The 14,464-nt window shown below is 38.8% G+C and overlaps 1 protein-coding gene across 1 annotated transcript in view; it reads left to right on the top strand.

Moving 5' to 3' along the window:
• LOC140949434 (fibroblast growth factor receptor 2-like) overlaps window positions 1-14,464 on the top strand; it is a 236,244-nt gene that overhangs the window by 40,464 nt on the left and 181,316 nt on the right. The gene's annotated exons all lie outside the window — the stretch shown is intronic.

Below are 14,464 nucleotides of genomic sequence, written 5' to 3'. Positions count from 1 at the left end.
TTTTCTTTTGAATGCGAAATAAAATTTTTACAGTAAAAATAGAAGTTATAACACTCTGATTACATGATCTGTCAAATGACATTTACTCTGTGACGTTACCATGGGCATGACTTTTAACGGCTTACGTGTCCGTAGACGCTTTGCCTGCTCAAATGATGACATTGATATGTAATCGCCAGACAAAATGGATCTCTCGAGAACTTCCGATAGTGACGAATCATTTTCAGGAGGCTCGGAAATATCGCATGAATCACTGGGTGAGAGGAAGGTTAGGGCGCTTATCTGGTCACTTACAGTCACGCGAATTTGGCTCATTTTTCCATCCCGCGAGTAATTTGCCTTAGCAGTGATTACGTCGTTCGCCAAGTGCAGTGCAAAGATCCTACACTTAATAGGACAACATTGCCTCAGTTACAGCAAATGTGGAATTGTGTACGAACGGGAATGTGGTATGATGGATCTCTTATTTCTCCACGCAGATCCCGCGGGAACAATAACGGGAAATCCCTTGATTTGTAAGGTGCTTTGATGAGCTTGTTATGCAACAAAAAACGGAGTAGTTTTTCTCGCAGACGGTTAACTTAACGAATAAAGTACGGCAGAGGAAAGAAACATCGGTTAACGACGGTTAACAACGGTTAACAACTTTTCTGAAGAAAAACAACAGTTCGACTATCATTTTCCTTTAATATATTCTGTTAACCGCTGTTAATCGTTGTTAACCGTTGTAATAAACATGTGCGTGCCTGTTAATCGTTTATTTCAAGCGTTTACGGTGCTTTCAAGCATTTTCCGTAGTATAAAGAAGCGTTTTGTTGATTTTCAAGCATAAAAAAGACCTTTTTACTTAACGGAAAACTTTTTGACACTGGTGTAATTGTCATGAAATGCGCTGTTTTTTTGCCACAAAAGAACTGCCATCGCGTGACAACATGTTTTCGCTGTATTTGTGATCAAAGAGGCATTGCTTTCCCTACACATCCTATTTCTACCCATTTTGGAAGTTCTTCGTTAATATTTGTTCTTTTGGCCTTGGTTGTCATAGAAAAATTAACGGTTTTGTCGGCATGGATTCCATTATTTTGTCAAGTAGATAATCTGGTATATATGTTGTAAATTGTTCTAATTACACACTCAGTAAACGCGGGTATTGTTAACTCGGTGAAGCTTACTTTTCCAGTTCTACTCTAACTACATGGAGAAAGTCGTCAGTGCAACTAAGTATCACTACCTCTAAGGGGTATTTTTAACTGCTCCGCCGCATTCTTGAGTCCTCGTGCATGACCCGCACACCACGCACTATTATTTTTGAACAGGACAGTTGTCCTGCGCAAATATAATAAATACCCAGTCTTATCTAATTTATTCGACATGTAAGCACAATTAACGTTGGTAAAAAGGCCGGAGGTAAGGCTCCTATTAAGATATCATACTTGTGACACACAGTAACTCCTTAACCGTGGCCACCAACCACAATTAATTTCAATACTTTTTCTGTAAAGAGCATGATTTCTTTCTCATTTAGTTATAAGGTTTCTAATTTATGGCTAAATTTCTAAGTGCCTAATTAATGCGTCCTAATTGTTTTTATGACACCTTCTTTACTAGTCACAAAGCTTTAGACAAGTACAACATCTGTACAGAAAATCAATACCCTCCGACCTTACATTGCGAAGTTACAGCGATTTGAACAACTGGCCTTCACAGACAACCCCGGACAAAACTGTTGAGACAATTCCATCTATTTTCTAACTTTTTCGCCCTACTCCCGTCTCCCCTAAACGCAAAAAGTAAGCCCACCTCCCCACTCCCTATTCAAAGTTGCCTTGGTCTAAAAACCAACGTGTATAATTGCCATGCTATCCTAAACAACTTTGGATCAGGGGAGGGGGGAAATCGGGCATTCATTTGGCGGAGGTTGCAGTTTTTGCCAGGATGACAGGAAAAAATAGGCATTTTCGCGATTTGTCTCAACAGGTTTTGTCCGGGGTTGTCTGCGGACTGTTTACGGTATTCTTTAACTTTCATACCAATTACCTCAAGTTATAGTCCTCTTTTTTGGTCAAATTGATAAAAGCCATTGTTTCAGCATCCTTTTTTTTTTCTTTTGAATGCGAAATAAAATTTTTACAGTAAAAATAGAAGTTATAACACTCTGATTACATGATCTGTCAAATGACATTTACTCTGTGACGTTACCATGGGCATGACTTTTAACGGCTTACGTGTCCGTAGACGCTTTGCCTGCTCAAATGATGACATTGATATGTAATCGCCAGACAAAATGGATCTCTCGAGAACTTCCGATAGTGACGAATCATTTTCAGGAGGCTCGGAAATATCGTATGAATCACTGGGTGAGAGGAAGGTTAGGGCGCTTATCTGGTCACTTACAGTCACGCGAATTTGGTTAACTTAACGAATAAAGTACGGCAGAGGAAAGAAACATCGGTTAACGACGGTTAACAACGGTTAACAACTTTTCTGAAGAAAAACAACAGTTCGACTATCAGTTTCCTTTAATATATTCTGTTAACCGCTGTTAACCGTTGTTAACCGTTGGAATAAACATGTGCGTGCCTGTTAATCGTTTATTTCAAGCGTTTACGGTGCTTTCAAGCATTTTCCGTAGTATAAAGAAGCGTTTTGTTGATTTTCAAGCATAAAAAAGACCTTTTTACTTAACGGAAAACTTTTGGACACCGGTGTAATTGTCATGAAATGCGCTGTTTTTTGCCACAAAAGAACTGCCATCGCGTGACAACATGTTTTCGCTGTATTTGTGATCAAAGAGGCATTGCTTTCCCTACACATCCTATTTCTACCCATTTTGGAAGTTCTTCGTTAATATTTGTTCTTTTGGCCTTGGTTGTCATAGAAAAATTAACGGTTTTGTCGGCATGGATTCCATTATTTTGTCAAGTAGATAATCTGGTATATATGTTGTAAATTGTTCTAATTACACACTCAGTAAACGCGGGTATTGTTAACTCGGTGAAGCTTACTTTTCCAGTTCTACTCTAACTACATGAAGAAAGTCGTCAGTGCAACTAAGTATGACTACCTCTAAGGGGTATTTTTAACTGCTCCGCCGCATTCTTGAGTCCTCGTGCATGACCCGCACACCACGCACTATTATTTTTGAACAGGACAGTTGTCCTGCGCAAATATAATAAATACCCAGTCTTATCTAATTTATTCGACATGTAAGCACAATTAACGTTGGTAAAAAGGCCGGAGGTAAGGCTCCTATTAAGATATCATACTTGTGACACACAGTAACTCCTTAACCGTGGCCACCAACCACAATTAATTTCAATACTTTTTCTGTAAAGAGCATGATTTCTTTCTCATTTAGGTATAAGGTTTCTAATTTATGGCTAAATTTCTAAGTGCCTAATTAATGCGTCCTAATTGTTTTTATGACACCTTCTTTACTAGTCACAAAGCTTTAGACAAGTACAACATCTGTACAGAAAATCAATACCCTCCGACCTTACATTGCGAAGTTACAGCGATTTGAACAACTGGCCTTCACAGACAACCCCGGACAAAACTGTTGAGACAATTCCATCTATTTTCTAACTTTTTCGCCCTACTCCCGTCTCCCCTAAACGCAAAAAGTAAACCCCCTCCCCACCCCCTATTCAAAGTTGCCTTGGTCTAAAAACCAACGTGTATAATTGCCATGCTATCCTAAACAACTTTGGATCAGGGGAGGGGGGAAATCGGGCATTCATTTGGCGGAGGTTGCAGTTTTTGCCAGGATGACAGGAAAAAATAGGCATTTTCGCGATTTGTCTCAACAGGTTTTGTCCGGGGTTGTAGTTACGCGCAAGCGTTCCTGAGGAAAGAGTCCTGGGTGCCGGTCACTTCCTGTGGGGAATGGAGGAATTTTTACGTCTCCTACTGGAGATGGGACCGCCATTTTACGTAGTCATCTAAGCCACGCGAAGGTCTAGCCATTTGCAACAGAGCAAAGGTAATACCTTCATTTCTCAGTCATTTTAAGACTCTGAGTATTGGTCCGGCCCCGGGAATCGAACCCGCGACCTCCCGTTCCGCAGTCAAGCGTTCTACCTAGTGCCGCCGTTAAAATAGGCAGAGAAAAAAAATATTACTTGAGTTTGCCTGCAACACTAATCTCGGGCCAAAAATATGGTAACTTGATCAACAAATTACAAATTTGTGCCCCGATACTAGCCAAAAGTGCAAAGTAGTGGAAAATTACGCCCGGAAAGACGGATTATGCCAAAAATGATGCTAGCACAATCTATATACATACTTTATTAGTATTCCTCAGGGGGCTTTTCAATGCTAAACAGCAAAGGACATTATAATAAAAAATGAATAAAATATAAAAAGCGGTCATTAAAATAATTCTCTAGCATGTGCGTTTTCAACTTTTTAAAAAAATGATGTTAAAGATAACTGTTTAAAGTCTTCGTCCAAATTGTTCCAAATGTTGACTGCTCTATGGAGGAAACGTCGCTGGCCTGACTTTGTCTTACTTGGAGGAATATCAAGGGATTCTCTGTTTCTACGGGGTGTTTCAAAAGTTCGTTCCGATTTTTTCTTCACTTAAATTTCACTGATTATTAAAGATAACTTTTGTAAACCTAAGTATGTTATTCATTATTCATTTAACATTGACTAACTGAAATATTAGCAACCAGAATGTCTTCCTTTATGATTTCTGACGTTTTCTAAGCGAAGAGGTATAGAATGTACGAGCTCCCACAGCGTGTCTAAACTCACAATTTTCCAGGTGAAACGTGGTCGCTATCTTGGCTAGTCCAATGTTTTGGGGGCTGGATCTTTTTAATGTTGTCTCATCAACGATAATCCAGATGTTTACTAGAGGGTTAGAATCACGTGAGTTTGCCGGCCGGTCGTCCTTTGATATAAAGTTTGCAAATTCTTCTGATACCATGCCTGCATGAAGTGTACACCGCCTTTTTTCTCTTCAAGGTTTTCCAACCTTTGTTGGTCACATATCTCCATACCGTTGTGCTCGAAACTTTGATATTGTGAAGTTGAAGTTTTCTTTTTACCTTGCAGTCTTGTTGAATTATTACGCATATACTTACAGCTTTTTCGATAACATTTTTCACACAGTTTGTAAAAAAAAAAAAAAACGGCCATCTACTCCTTGGTTTGTCTAGTAAGGTCTTTACTTTTGACCACTTGTTCTCTCATCGTTCAGACTTCTGCAACAATTTGACAATTTCTTTGACTAAATGAACAGAGTACCGTAAAAATAGAAAATGAGATGACACACGCATGATACATCAGCCGATTAGAAACTTCTGTTCTAACGCTCAGTAAGGATAAGTCCACGTGCCTTTCCATGACAACGGTCTTTTATTCTTGACAACATCATTAGTTATTCAAATTTATGACCTGGAACACGATTCTCGTTGCGAGCGATACACAGTTTTTGCTTTAAAATGTTTTAGAAGACATATGTTGCTCGAAATTTTCTCGAAACGTGAAATATTGCTCAAATGTTGCCCAAAGTGCGAAAAAGTGCTAAAGGGTGCTCAAAATGCAAAATAGTGCTCCAAACTCAAGAAAGTGCTCAAAAGGTGCTCAGCGCAATCGGGAAAGGCCTATTCGTGAAAGAGTAGAGAGAACAAAAGAAAACGCCTAAAAAACGAAAATAGAAAGCCTACAAAATAGGCAGGAAAAATATGGCGGGAAAGAAATTCGCGTACGTGCACATTTGGGAAAAATTTTAAAAAATATCGTTATTTCTTCAAATCTTAGTTTAAAATTGCTTTGAACGGTTATTTAGATAAATTTCCTACCTGAATCAGTTTACATTTGCCTAAGGAAGAATTAAATGCTTTGCGCAAAATTCAATTTACAATCGGAACGAACTTTGAAACACCCTGTAGTGTTATGATAGTAAATAGACTTGCGTCTTCGGAGAGACTCACACAAGTATGTGGGGTGCCGGGCCTTTCATGCAACTAAACGTCATTACAGTGTCTCTTTAGTGGAGATGCTTGTTTACCGGTAGTCATTTGATCTGGCGTAACGCAATCTATCAAATTAAAGCCTACTTTTTGCCAAGCTCCTACGTAGTTGTTTACGTTATATTCCAAATAGCTTTCTCTTTAGTTAGTTGCGTTATTTTTAGCTATTCAAGGACAACAGGACTCCGAGAACCTCTTTGGCAATTTTTCCTCGTTTGTATTCATCTACCCGTGGCAGAAGATATACTGATATTCACTAACACTGAAGACTCAGGGGCACCCAACGTCGATTTGCGGAAAATATCTGTTCGGAAGACGATTTAAGATCTAGAATTTTCGAAAGATTTGTTGCAAAATTTCTTGCTTACCTGCCTCTCCTAGCATTTTCGAACATCTAAAAATTGGTATAATTGCCCATTTTTCATCGGATTTTTACTCTAATGAGGTATCCTAATATTTTCGGGAGCCTTTTTTCTGGCTGAAATTTTCGAAAAGGTAAGTTTTGATCCCTATAATTTCGGATCACTACCGGGACTCAGCTAGGAAATCCGAACAGATGAAAAATTTTAGGGGATAAAAATATGCCTATACACCGTATTCACAAATGGCGGACACGCGGGAAAAAAACTGGTGCCTAGTCATGAAAGCGAGGCGTTGGAGGATAAACAAAAATTGCAAATGAAGACTTTCAGTGAACTTGCAGAGTCTTTACCACGGATTCCACCTAAAATAACTTTGTACGGACTTCTTTTTAAATACAATTACGTGGGATGTCTTCTGCTTTTAATATTTAGTAGTGATTTTCTGTTTGCAATCAAAAGGGACGCGTATATCTTCAAGGAAACAGGATGATTTGTAGGTTTCCCAAGCATCAGAAGCTGGACAAGTGGACGCTCGCCGGAGAAAAGCGGCAAACATGTAGGCCCAAACTTCACATTGAAACCGAGTACGAAAGCCAGCTCACTGCAATTCGGTGAAACAGAAATATAAACAAATCTTGGTGGCAAGAAAAAAAGAAATAAGCGACAGATATATGGCCTGCTTGTTAAAGCAAGAGACGTCTGCCGTTGAACTGAAACACAGTGAGTTCAAGTCGAGATGGAAAAAGGGAAGACAGGAAAGAAGAGGTGACTGAGGTTTCGATGAAGTTATGTTTGGTTTTTGTTTGCCAGGACGTTATTCTCTGGTCTTTATCGATGAAGGACATCAATTAGAACTATTTTTTTAGTATAAATGCAGGAGCGATCGAGTGGAGTACGCTCAAAATTTTTTGTTACTCGGCAGACTCGGTAAGCCGGCCACATATCATTTCGGCGAGTAATTTCGTATTTCTTATCTTTGGCTGTTAAGAGTTTTAACTTAATGTTTCATTATATTTTAAAGTTGAAGAATATATAAATAAATGAAATGATGGTCTTCTTAAACGGATCCAGACTCGAATTTAATTATTCGAAACAGAAGCTTGCCGTGTTCATTCCTGACACAAACATTGCCTTAAAAGTTTAACCTAGTAAAATGTAAGCTTTATTCTACTTTTTTACCAAGAGCTCTCTGAGATAATGACCTAAAGGAGACCAGGCAAATAGCAAGCCATAAGATTCACACACTACAGCTTCTAATTTTAATAAAATTATTTTTAATTATTTCGCAATGACAAAGAAATCATGAGATTTTTACCAAGCTATGCCAACGTACCTCAGTAACAATTCACTCCAAAGCGACGGAATTAATATGATCCAAAGTAAGTTGTAAATGCAGACATACATATACATAGATATGTATAAAATGACACTGACATGAATAAATGAGCTTTGTGAATGAATCTTTCACCCGCTCTCGACTTGACCTGTTTTGTGTAATGGCGGAGGTCTCTTCCGTTAACAAGAAGGCCATATATCCGTCGCTTATTTCTCTTTTTCTCGCCACCAATCTCTGTTTTTATTTCCGTTTTACAGAATTGTAGTGAGCTGGCTTTCGTACTCGGTTTCAATGTGAAGTTTGGGCCAACATGTCTGCCGCTTTTCTCCAGCCATAGCCCACTTGTCCAGCTTCTGATGCTTCGGAAACCTACAAAATCATCCAGTTTCCTTGAAGATATACGCGTCCCTTTTGATTGCAAACAGAAAATCACTACTAAATATTAAAAGCAGAAGACATCCCACGTAATTGTATTTAAAAAGAAGTCCGTACAAAGTTATTTTAGGTGGAATCCGTGCTAAAGACTCTGCAAGTTCACTGAAAGTCTTCGTTTGCAATTTTTGTTTATCCTCCAACGCCTCGCTTTCATGACTAGGCACCAGTTTTTTCCCGCGTGTCCGCCATTTGTGAATACGGTGTATATCTACAGTTTAAATACTAAAATACGTTTAACAATGCTATGTTTAAGTGGTTTTGAACTATACTCTCGTTGCGTGCCTCTGAAGACTGAACCAGTTGTCATGAGGGACCTTAAAATGAGAGGACGGCGACGGCAGGATAAACGTCGCTTAAAAAGTGAATTCGCAGTTTTCGATCTTCATCGCGATTATTGCAATTCGCTTTCTTTGTCAAATGTAGGCGAATTCTCCTGGTGTTGAATTTCTAAGAGCCTTGTACGAGTTCAAAAAAAAAAAATTTCGTCGTTGCATGCTTACGTCCTCCATAAAACATTAGGTATTTTTGGCACGTCATAGTCAAAGTTCAACAACGAGTTGATGTTTTGCTTATCATGAAACCTATTGTTTTCGTAAGACGTTCTCGTTGCCGTCACCGTCGCCGGATCTTAAGCTCCAGTCTTACTTTAAACAGCTGTAAAGCTTAAAGTATAAAATACCTGAAAAAAGGCTTTCGAAATTCAAACGTGTATATTCTGTTTGCTCTGTTATAAACTCTGACAGCTGTGTATTTTATTCAGCCCGCTGTTCAGTTATAGGCTTGGTTCTTATGAAAAATGCATGTAAAATTTCAAGTTAATTCTGCCACCATGTGTTATGATTGACGTGATGTGTCAGCACGTTGCAAGAAGCTATTGGAAATTTTCCAATTTAATTAGGATTTTTTTGTTATCCTTCTTATTTTAAATTATCATACATCTTGAACAGTATTCTGGTTAATTCTTATTATGAGAAGCGGTAGTTCCTGTAGCTAGATATATTTTATTTATTCACCTGGCGCATTTACTACACTATGATTACCGAACAAGTTACGACCCGCCCGTCATACTATTATGAAAGCCTCGAGCATTTTGGAGTTTGGTGAGTTAAGCTGTACAAGTACGTAAGCCTGTAGCATAATCTTCGCTGGTAAGTTGCAATTCATAATAATGTTTCGTATGCGATAATGTTAGTATCGAGCACGTATTAGCACAGCGCTACCTGCAGTTTTTATCATGATTTCGGAAATGTATCGAGTTCAAGAGAGGATAAAGGGGACAGAGGAGGCATCCCTCATACACACCCTATTCCACAGGTAATTCGTCTCGAGTTATTTTTAGAATCGGGATAAAGTTACCTCGCGTGCTGCGTGGATGTTTCGTGGAGGTGTCGCATGACTAAACGCCGTGCAAAACATGTCGGGCGAAAGGCAATGAAAGCGTAAAGAGATCGAGAGCATTCCTGAATATTGAAGCAAAATGAGTCGGCGCTCACCTGGGAAAAGAGAATCGCTGGACTCTTTAACAACCCGTGAAATCAGTTTAACTCGAAGTTGTCGTAACCTCAGTGCTTTATTAAAATGAGAAATTTCGCCAAAAGACTACACAGGACGAAATTACGTGTTTCCGTATTTTGTAAACTCGACGGAAACGGGAAGTTGCTTATATCTGTCACGTTTCCGCCCTGCGGAAACATGGTGATCTAGTTTTCCATGGACAGGACGCGTTTCAGTCATGTTTCCGCAACGGAAACGAACGATCATGTTTCCGCCACATTTCTGTTATCACATTTCCGTTCTTTCTTGTTTCCGTTACGTTTCAGGTGACGAATTTTTTTCTTTTTTTTAACCCATGTCCAAGATCGCATGATCAATGTTTCAGAAAATTTGCCTTTGCGTACAATCAAGGTGAATAAAGGTAAATTTACTCTTGAGATCGGGCTATAAACGATTCTCATGCATTACTCGCGCGCGTTGCATTGATGCAAAGACTGTGAAGTGTGCGAGGTTGGCATTGCTTTCGATTCTAAATGATAAAATCGCAGAGATTACCAACAGCTTTCGATATTTGCCAGATTGATGTCAATCAGTACTGGCGTAAAATAAAATACTCTTAGACGGAGAAAACAAGAGAGAAAATAAGAGGGAATGGGGCCTAGAAGAGAGCGGAGTGCTGGTCAGCGGACTTTTCTTTTGCTCATGCTCATTGCGGTCATTCTTTTTGGCGTCCATTTTGAAAGTGATTGCAACGACTTCAAATTTGCCAGCTTCTGTAGGTTCTAGGAGCGTGGAATCGGTATATTTTTGCTTTCTAATGGCACTACAAGACATCTAAGGGTTGTTATGTATATTTGTCGACCCATCGGCCTTCAGTAATCGATCGCTTCCCTCGTAAAGCGACTCTTCTGACACAGTTGAGCAGAATGTAAGACAAAAACCTCGTGATGAGCAAGCATAATTTGAAAGTTGGAGTGTTTTACCGTGCTAAGGCTATCCAAGGCGGAGGATTGTCACGGGGAATACAGATAGTAAGACGAGGTAAGCTTAACAGTTTTCCATATTTCATTTTTGTGGTCTGTAACATTTGATATAATGCTTGGGAGACATATTTGTTGACACAAAGCTGTGATTGATAAGTACAGTAATTTCCCAAGCAGGAAACTGCAACATAATGAACCTGAATCATTTTACTAAACAGGGCAAGGCGCTGCGCTGTGAGGCCTGTGAAATGATTGTAGAAAAATGGTCAGAGGGTTCCAGTGATTTTGTTACAAATAGTATATGGTGAGTCCTGGGACTCATCTTGTGAATAGGCACGAGTCCCTGTTCATAACCAGTGAGTCCCAGTTCAAAAAAAACAGGGAGTCCTTAATTGAAAATGCTTGGTATGGGCCTTTTAACCAGACAGTTAATCTGGAGACAGACACCAAAACTCTTATTACAGTTTACTGAAATCAAAATATAGTCCTTCTATATATTTAAAGCACAAAAAGACTAAAATAAATATACATCTTTAAACAACAGCTACAGAAATCACACAAACAGGATATTCTACCAAAAAATCTTCAAATCGATCGATCATCCTTTGTATCCTACAGGATGCGTGCCATGAATTTTTTTGCGTCTTTGGGGAATTTAACGTGTGAGTGATGCAAGAAGCAGAGGTAACAAAATCACTGGGGTTCAAAACCATTCCAAATAGTGCACAGGTTTAATTTACTGAGAAAGACGGTAACAGATATTGTTGATCGGTTCATATGTCTCGGAAGCCCCTACACAGAGTTGGGTAAACAGCGAAGTCCAAGTATGTATGCTATGGAAATACAAAAACATTTAATTGAAAATCAGGTTGTTGAGCAACAAAGGTTCATTGAGTCATGTATTGACACGTGATCTCGGTTACTCGTGTAAAAAGTTGACAAATAGTTCCAAAAGAGAGCTTATAATAATAATATAATAATGCTTGACTGAGAATGCTCAAGAAAAAGTTGAAGAAAGTATTTTTTTTCAGTAATTGTGATCCCAGAAATAGGCACTTCTTTGACGATAGCTCAGTGATTAAAACAACTGGGAAGTGAAGTTACTGTTGAGCAAACTTGTGAAGTTCAGTCACACCAAAGTTGACAACTATGTCTTGAAGTTCACAATTTGATTCCCTAACTTGCCATGGAATTGGCTACTTCATAATGTAGTACCCAATTTCCCAACAAACTTTACAACGTGGCGTGATAAATAATTTGAAATCGACTGTAAAAGAGTGATCCAGACAATAGTGAATATTGTGACACAGCCCCTTTAAGTCTTCATTTCAGTGGACAGCAAAACCAGCAGTGGAGTTAAACTAGTAAAACCACTTTTATTTATCCTGTATTACCCTGCAGTTGTATGCAAGCATCATATTGACCAGGGGGGAGGGGGTACTCGTTAAATAATTATGTTCTCTTGAAATCCAAACAATGTTCCCACAACTTGCAAAGCAACCAGCAGATTTGTTTACTGATCATTCTTTGAATAACCAAAGATTGGTGGTTTTGAGATAAAAACTGAAAAAGGGAAATTTATTATAGTTTGGTTATTCACAAGTGTATTGATATAATGCTGCTTTTCAGACAACATATTACGGCATAAGGACACATCATTGGCAATATAGACAAAGTGAACAACAGTTTACTACATTACTGTGAAACAGGCACTTTAAAGTGATTTCAATATTATAATTCAAGGAACTGAGCTTTCAGGAATAGTTTTGCTTTGTTTACTAGGTTTGATATTGTTTTATGGCCAAACTGTTTTGTTCGGGGGAGTTTGATAGGAATTTTGTTTTGTGTCATACATTGTACACCAGAAGTATACATTTACTGCAGTAAATTACCTGGTGCCCACCAGGGTGATCGCTTTACAAGTTGTGAGAACATCATTTCTTGCTCCCAGACCATGTTACTTTCCCCTGCCTCCCCTGGTATTGACCCTGTACGTGTAGATGATAATGTTCAACCTGAGGGAGGTTGTGCCCTTGAAAAAAAGGCTTTTTGTCACTGACACTGGGAATCATAGACAGCCTCTGTCTACATTTACATGTAACCCCTGGTCCACTGTCTTAATGCTGAAGGTTGCGGGCAACATAGTGTACTAGCTATTAGTATGAAACACAACTGTATGTTAATGTAATGTGATTAATCAGGGTTGTCAGAAAGTTTTGAAGTGCATGTAGACGGCTGAGTTGTCAAAGTAGGCGGCCAGTAAATTATATGTATATTACTCATTAAGTATGTTTTATTCTTATGAGAATATCTACATTAGTGAAGTAACCTTACTGCTGAAAGGTTCCCCCCCACCGATAGCCTGGGGAATAGCCTCTGTGTTTTACTTAAATAGCACTTTGTTTTGTTTTTCATACAACAGGCAAATCACCTTGGTATGTGATGTTGGTGCAAAACGTTCTCTCAAAGCAAGCAGGCTGCATCAAGGAACTTAATTTCAGTCTTGAAGTTACTGTGCTTTATGCTTAGTCAAGTTCTGAAAATGTTAATCTTGAAATACTACTTCCATACTAAAGACAAAAAATGTCCAACTGCTGCCTCGAGTGGGCAAGATGAAGCAAACCTTGCATTCTAATTGGCTACTCAAGCGGGCAAGATGAGCCCATTTTGCCCACTTTGGATTTCCCGCGTTGGTCCCACAAGTAAAAGTTCTCTTCTTGGCCATGTAATAATTCATTTATTGACCAAGCTTGTTCGTTCAAGATGGCTCAATATTGGCCTCATTCATTTTTTGCATTTTTATTGACCAAGACCAGGCTGTGCTTTGTGGCCCGTGGCGCCTACATCTGTAACTTTTGTTCTCAGGCAACTAGAAAGTCTTTGCTTTTTCATAGAAATCATTTGCTGGGCACACTGGATTTCACAAGTTCAGAGTGCTGGGCTGCCTTCAATTTTTCTTAGAGCACAGCCTTGTAAGAGGAAGGCAGGGTCAATAAAGATGCAAATATCCAGCCATCTTAACCTCGCACCCGGTCAATAAAGCATAATTATTTATTACAATTTTATGGTTGAATCCATGAGCCGGCAAGATGAAGCAGATCGTGTGTTCTAATAGGCTACTCAAGTGAGCAAACCAATCAAGCTCGCTTGGTGAAGACAGCTGGGTATTGGCCTCACAAAATAGAGCTTAGCCAATACCCAGCCATCTTGACCGAATGTTGGTCAATAATGCATAATCATTTATAACAATCATAATTATTAGAACTTTGTGGACATCTTTTCCAGAAAGGCATTTTATGTTGCTTTAAAAGGGCTAGGTTATGCTATATTTTGTTCTTTGAGAGGCTTAAATGTGTCTTGGCATAAATTAAGTGCCAAAAATTATGGTCCACTTTTGTTATTTAATACTTAATTGAGGCATTGGGACTGTTTCCCATCACTTCTTGCTAGTATGTATGACAAAGATGATCATGGATTGAAACTTGGCCAACTTTTTCAACCTTAAAATAATGCTATGACTGCATAAATGACCAAGAATTATGATGGTTTTTGCTTCCTGATGAAATTGGCTTGATGCATGTATCTTCTTCATACTGTAACTCTATAAGTCGAGCATTTTGTGTTTTGGGTAAAGACACTAAGTAATGACTTCAGCATAGAAGTGACCTATAACGTATACATGAAACACAAACGATTTTAGCAGACTTGTATTATGTAAAACTGTGGCCATACTTTGTAGATCTATTTTTTTGCCTTTGAATCTTTGCACTGGTCATAGAAAATTGTGTAGTTTAGACCACCATGCCAGAAGAGTAAGAATATTTCATGACACCAGATAATATTATCCTCAAGCAGAATGGTCATATAAGTAAT

Source organism: Porites lutea, chromosome 10 (assembly GCF_958299795.1).
Source record: "Porites lutea chromosome 10, jaPorLute2.1, whole genome shotgun sequence".
Classification (NCBI taxonomy): Eukaryota; Metazoa; Cnidaria; class Anthozoa; order Scleractinia; family Poritidae; genus Porites; species Porites lutea.
Note: the sequence above shows the minus strand (reverse complement) of the source record. Positions and strands in the feature narration are given on the sequence as shown.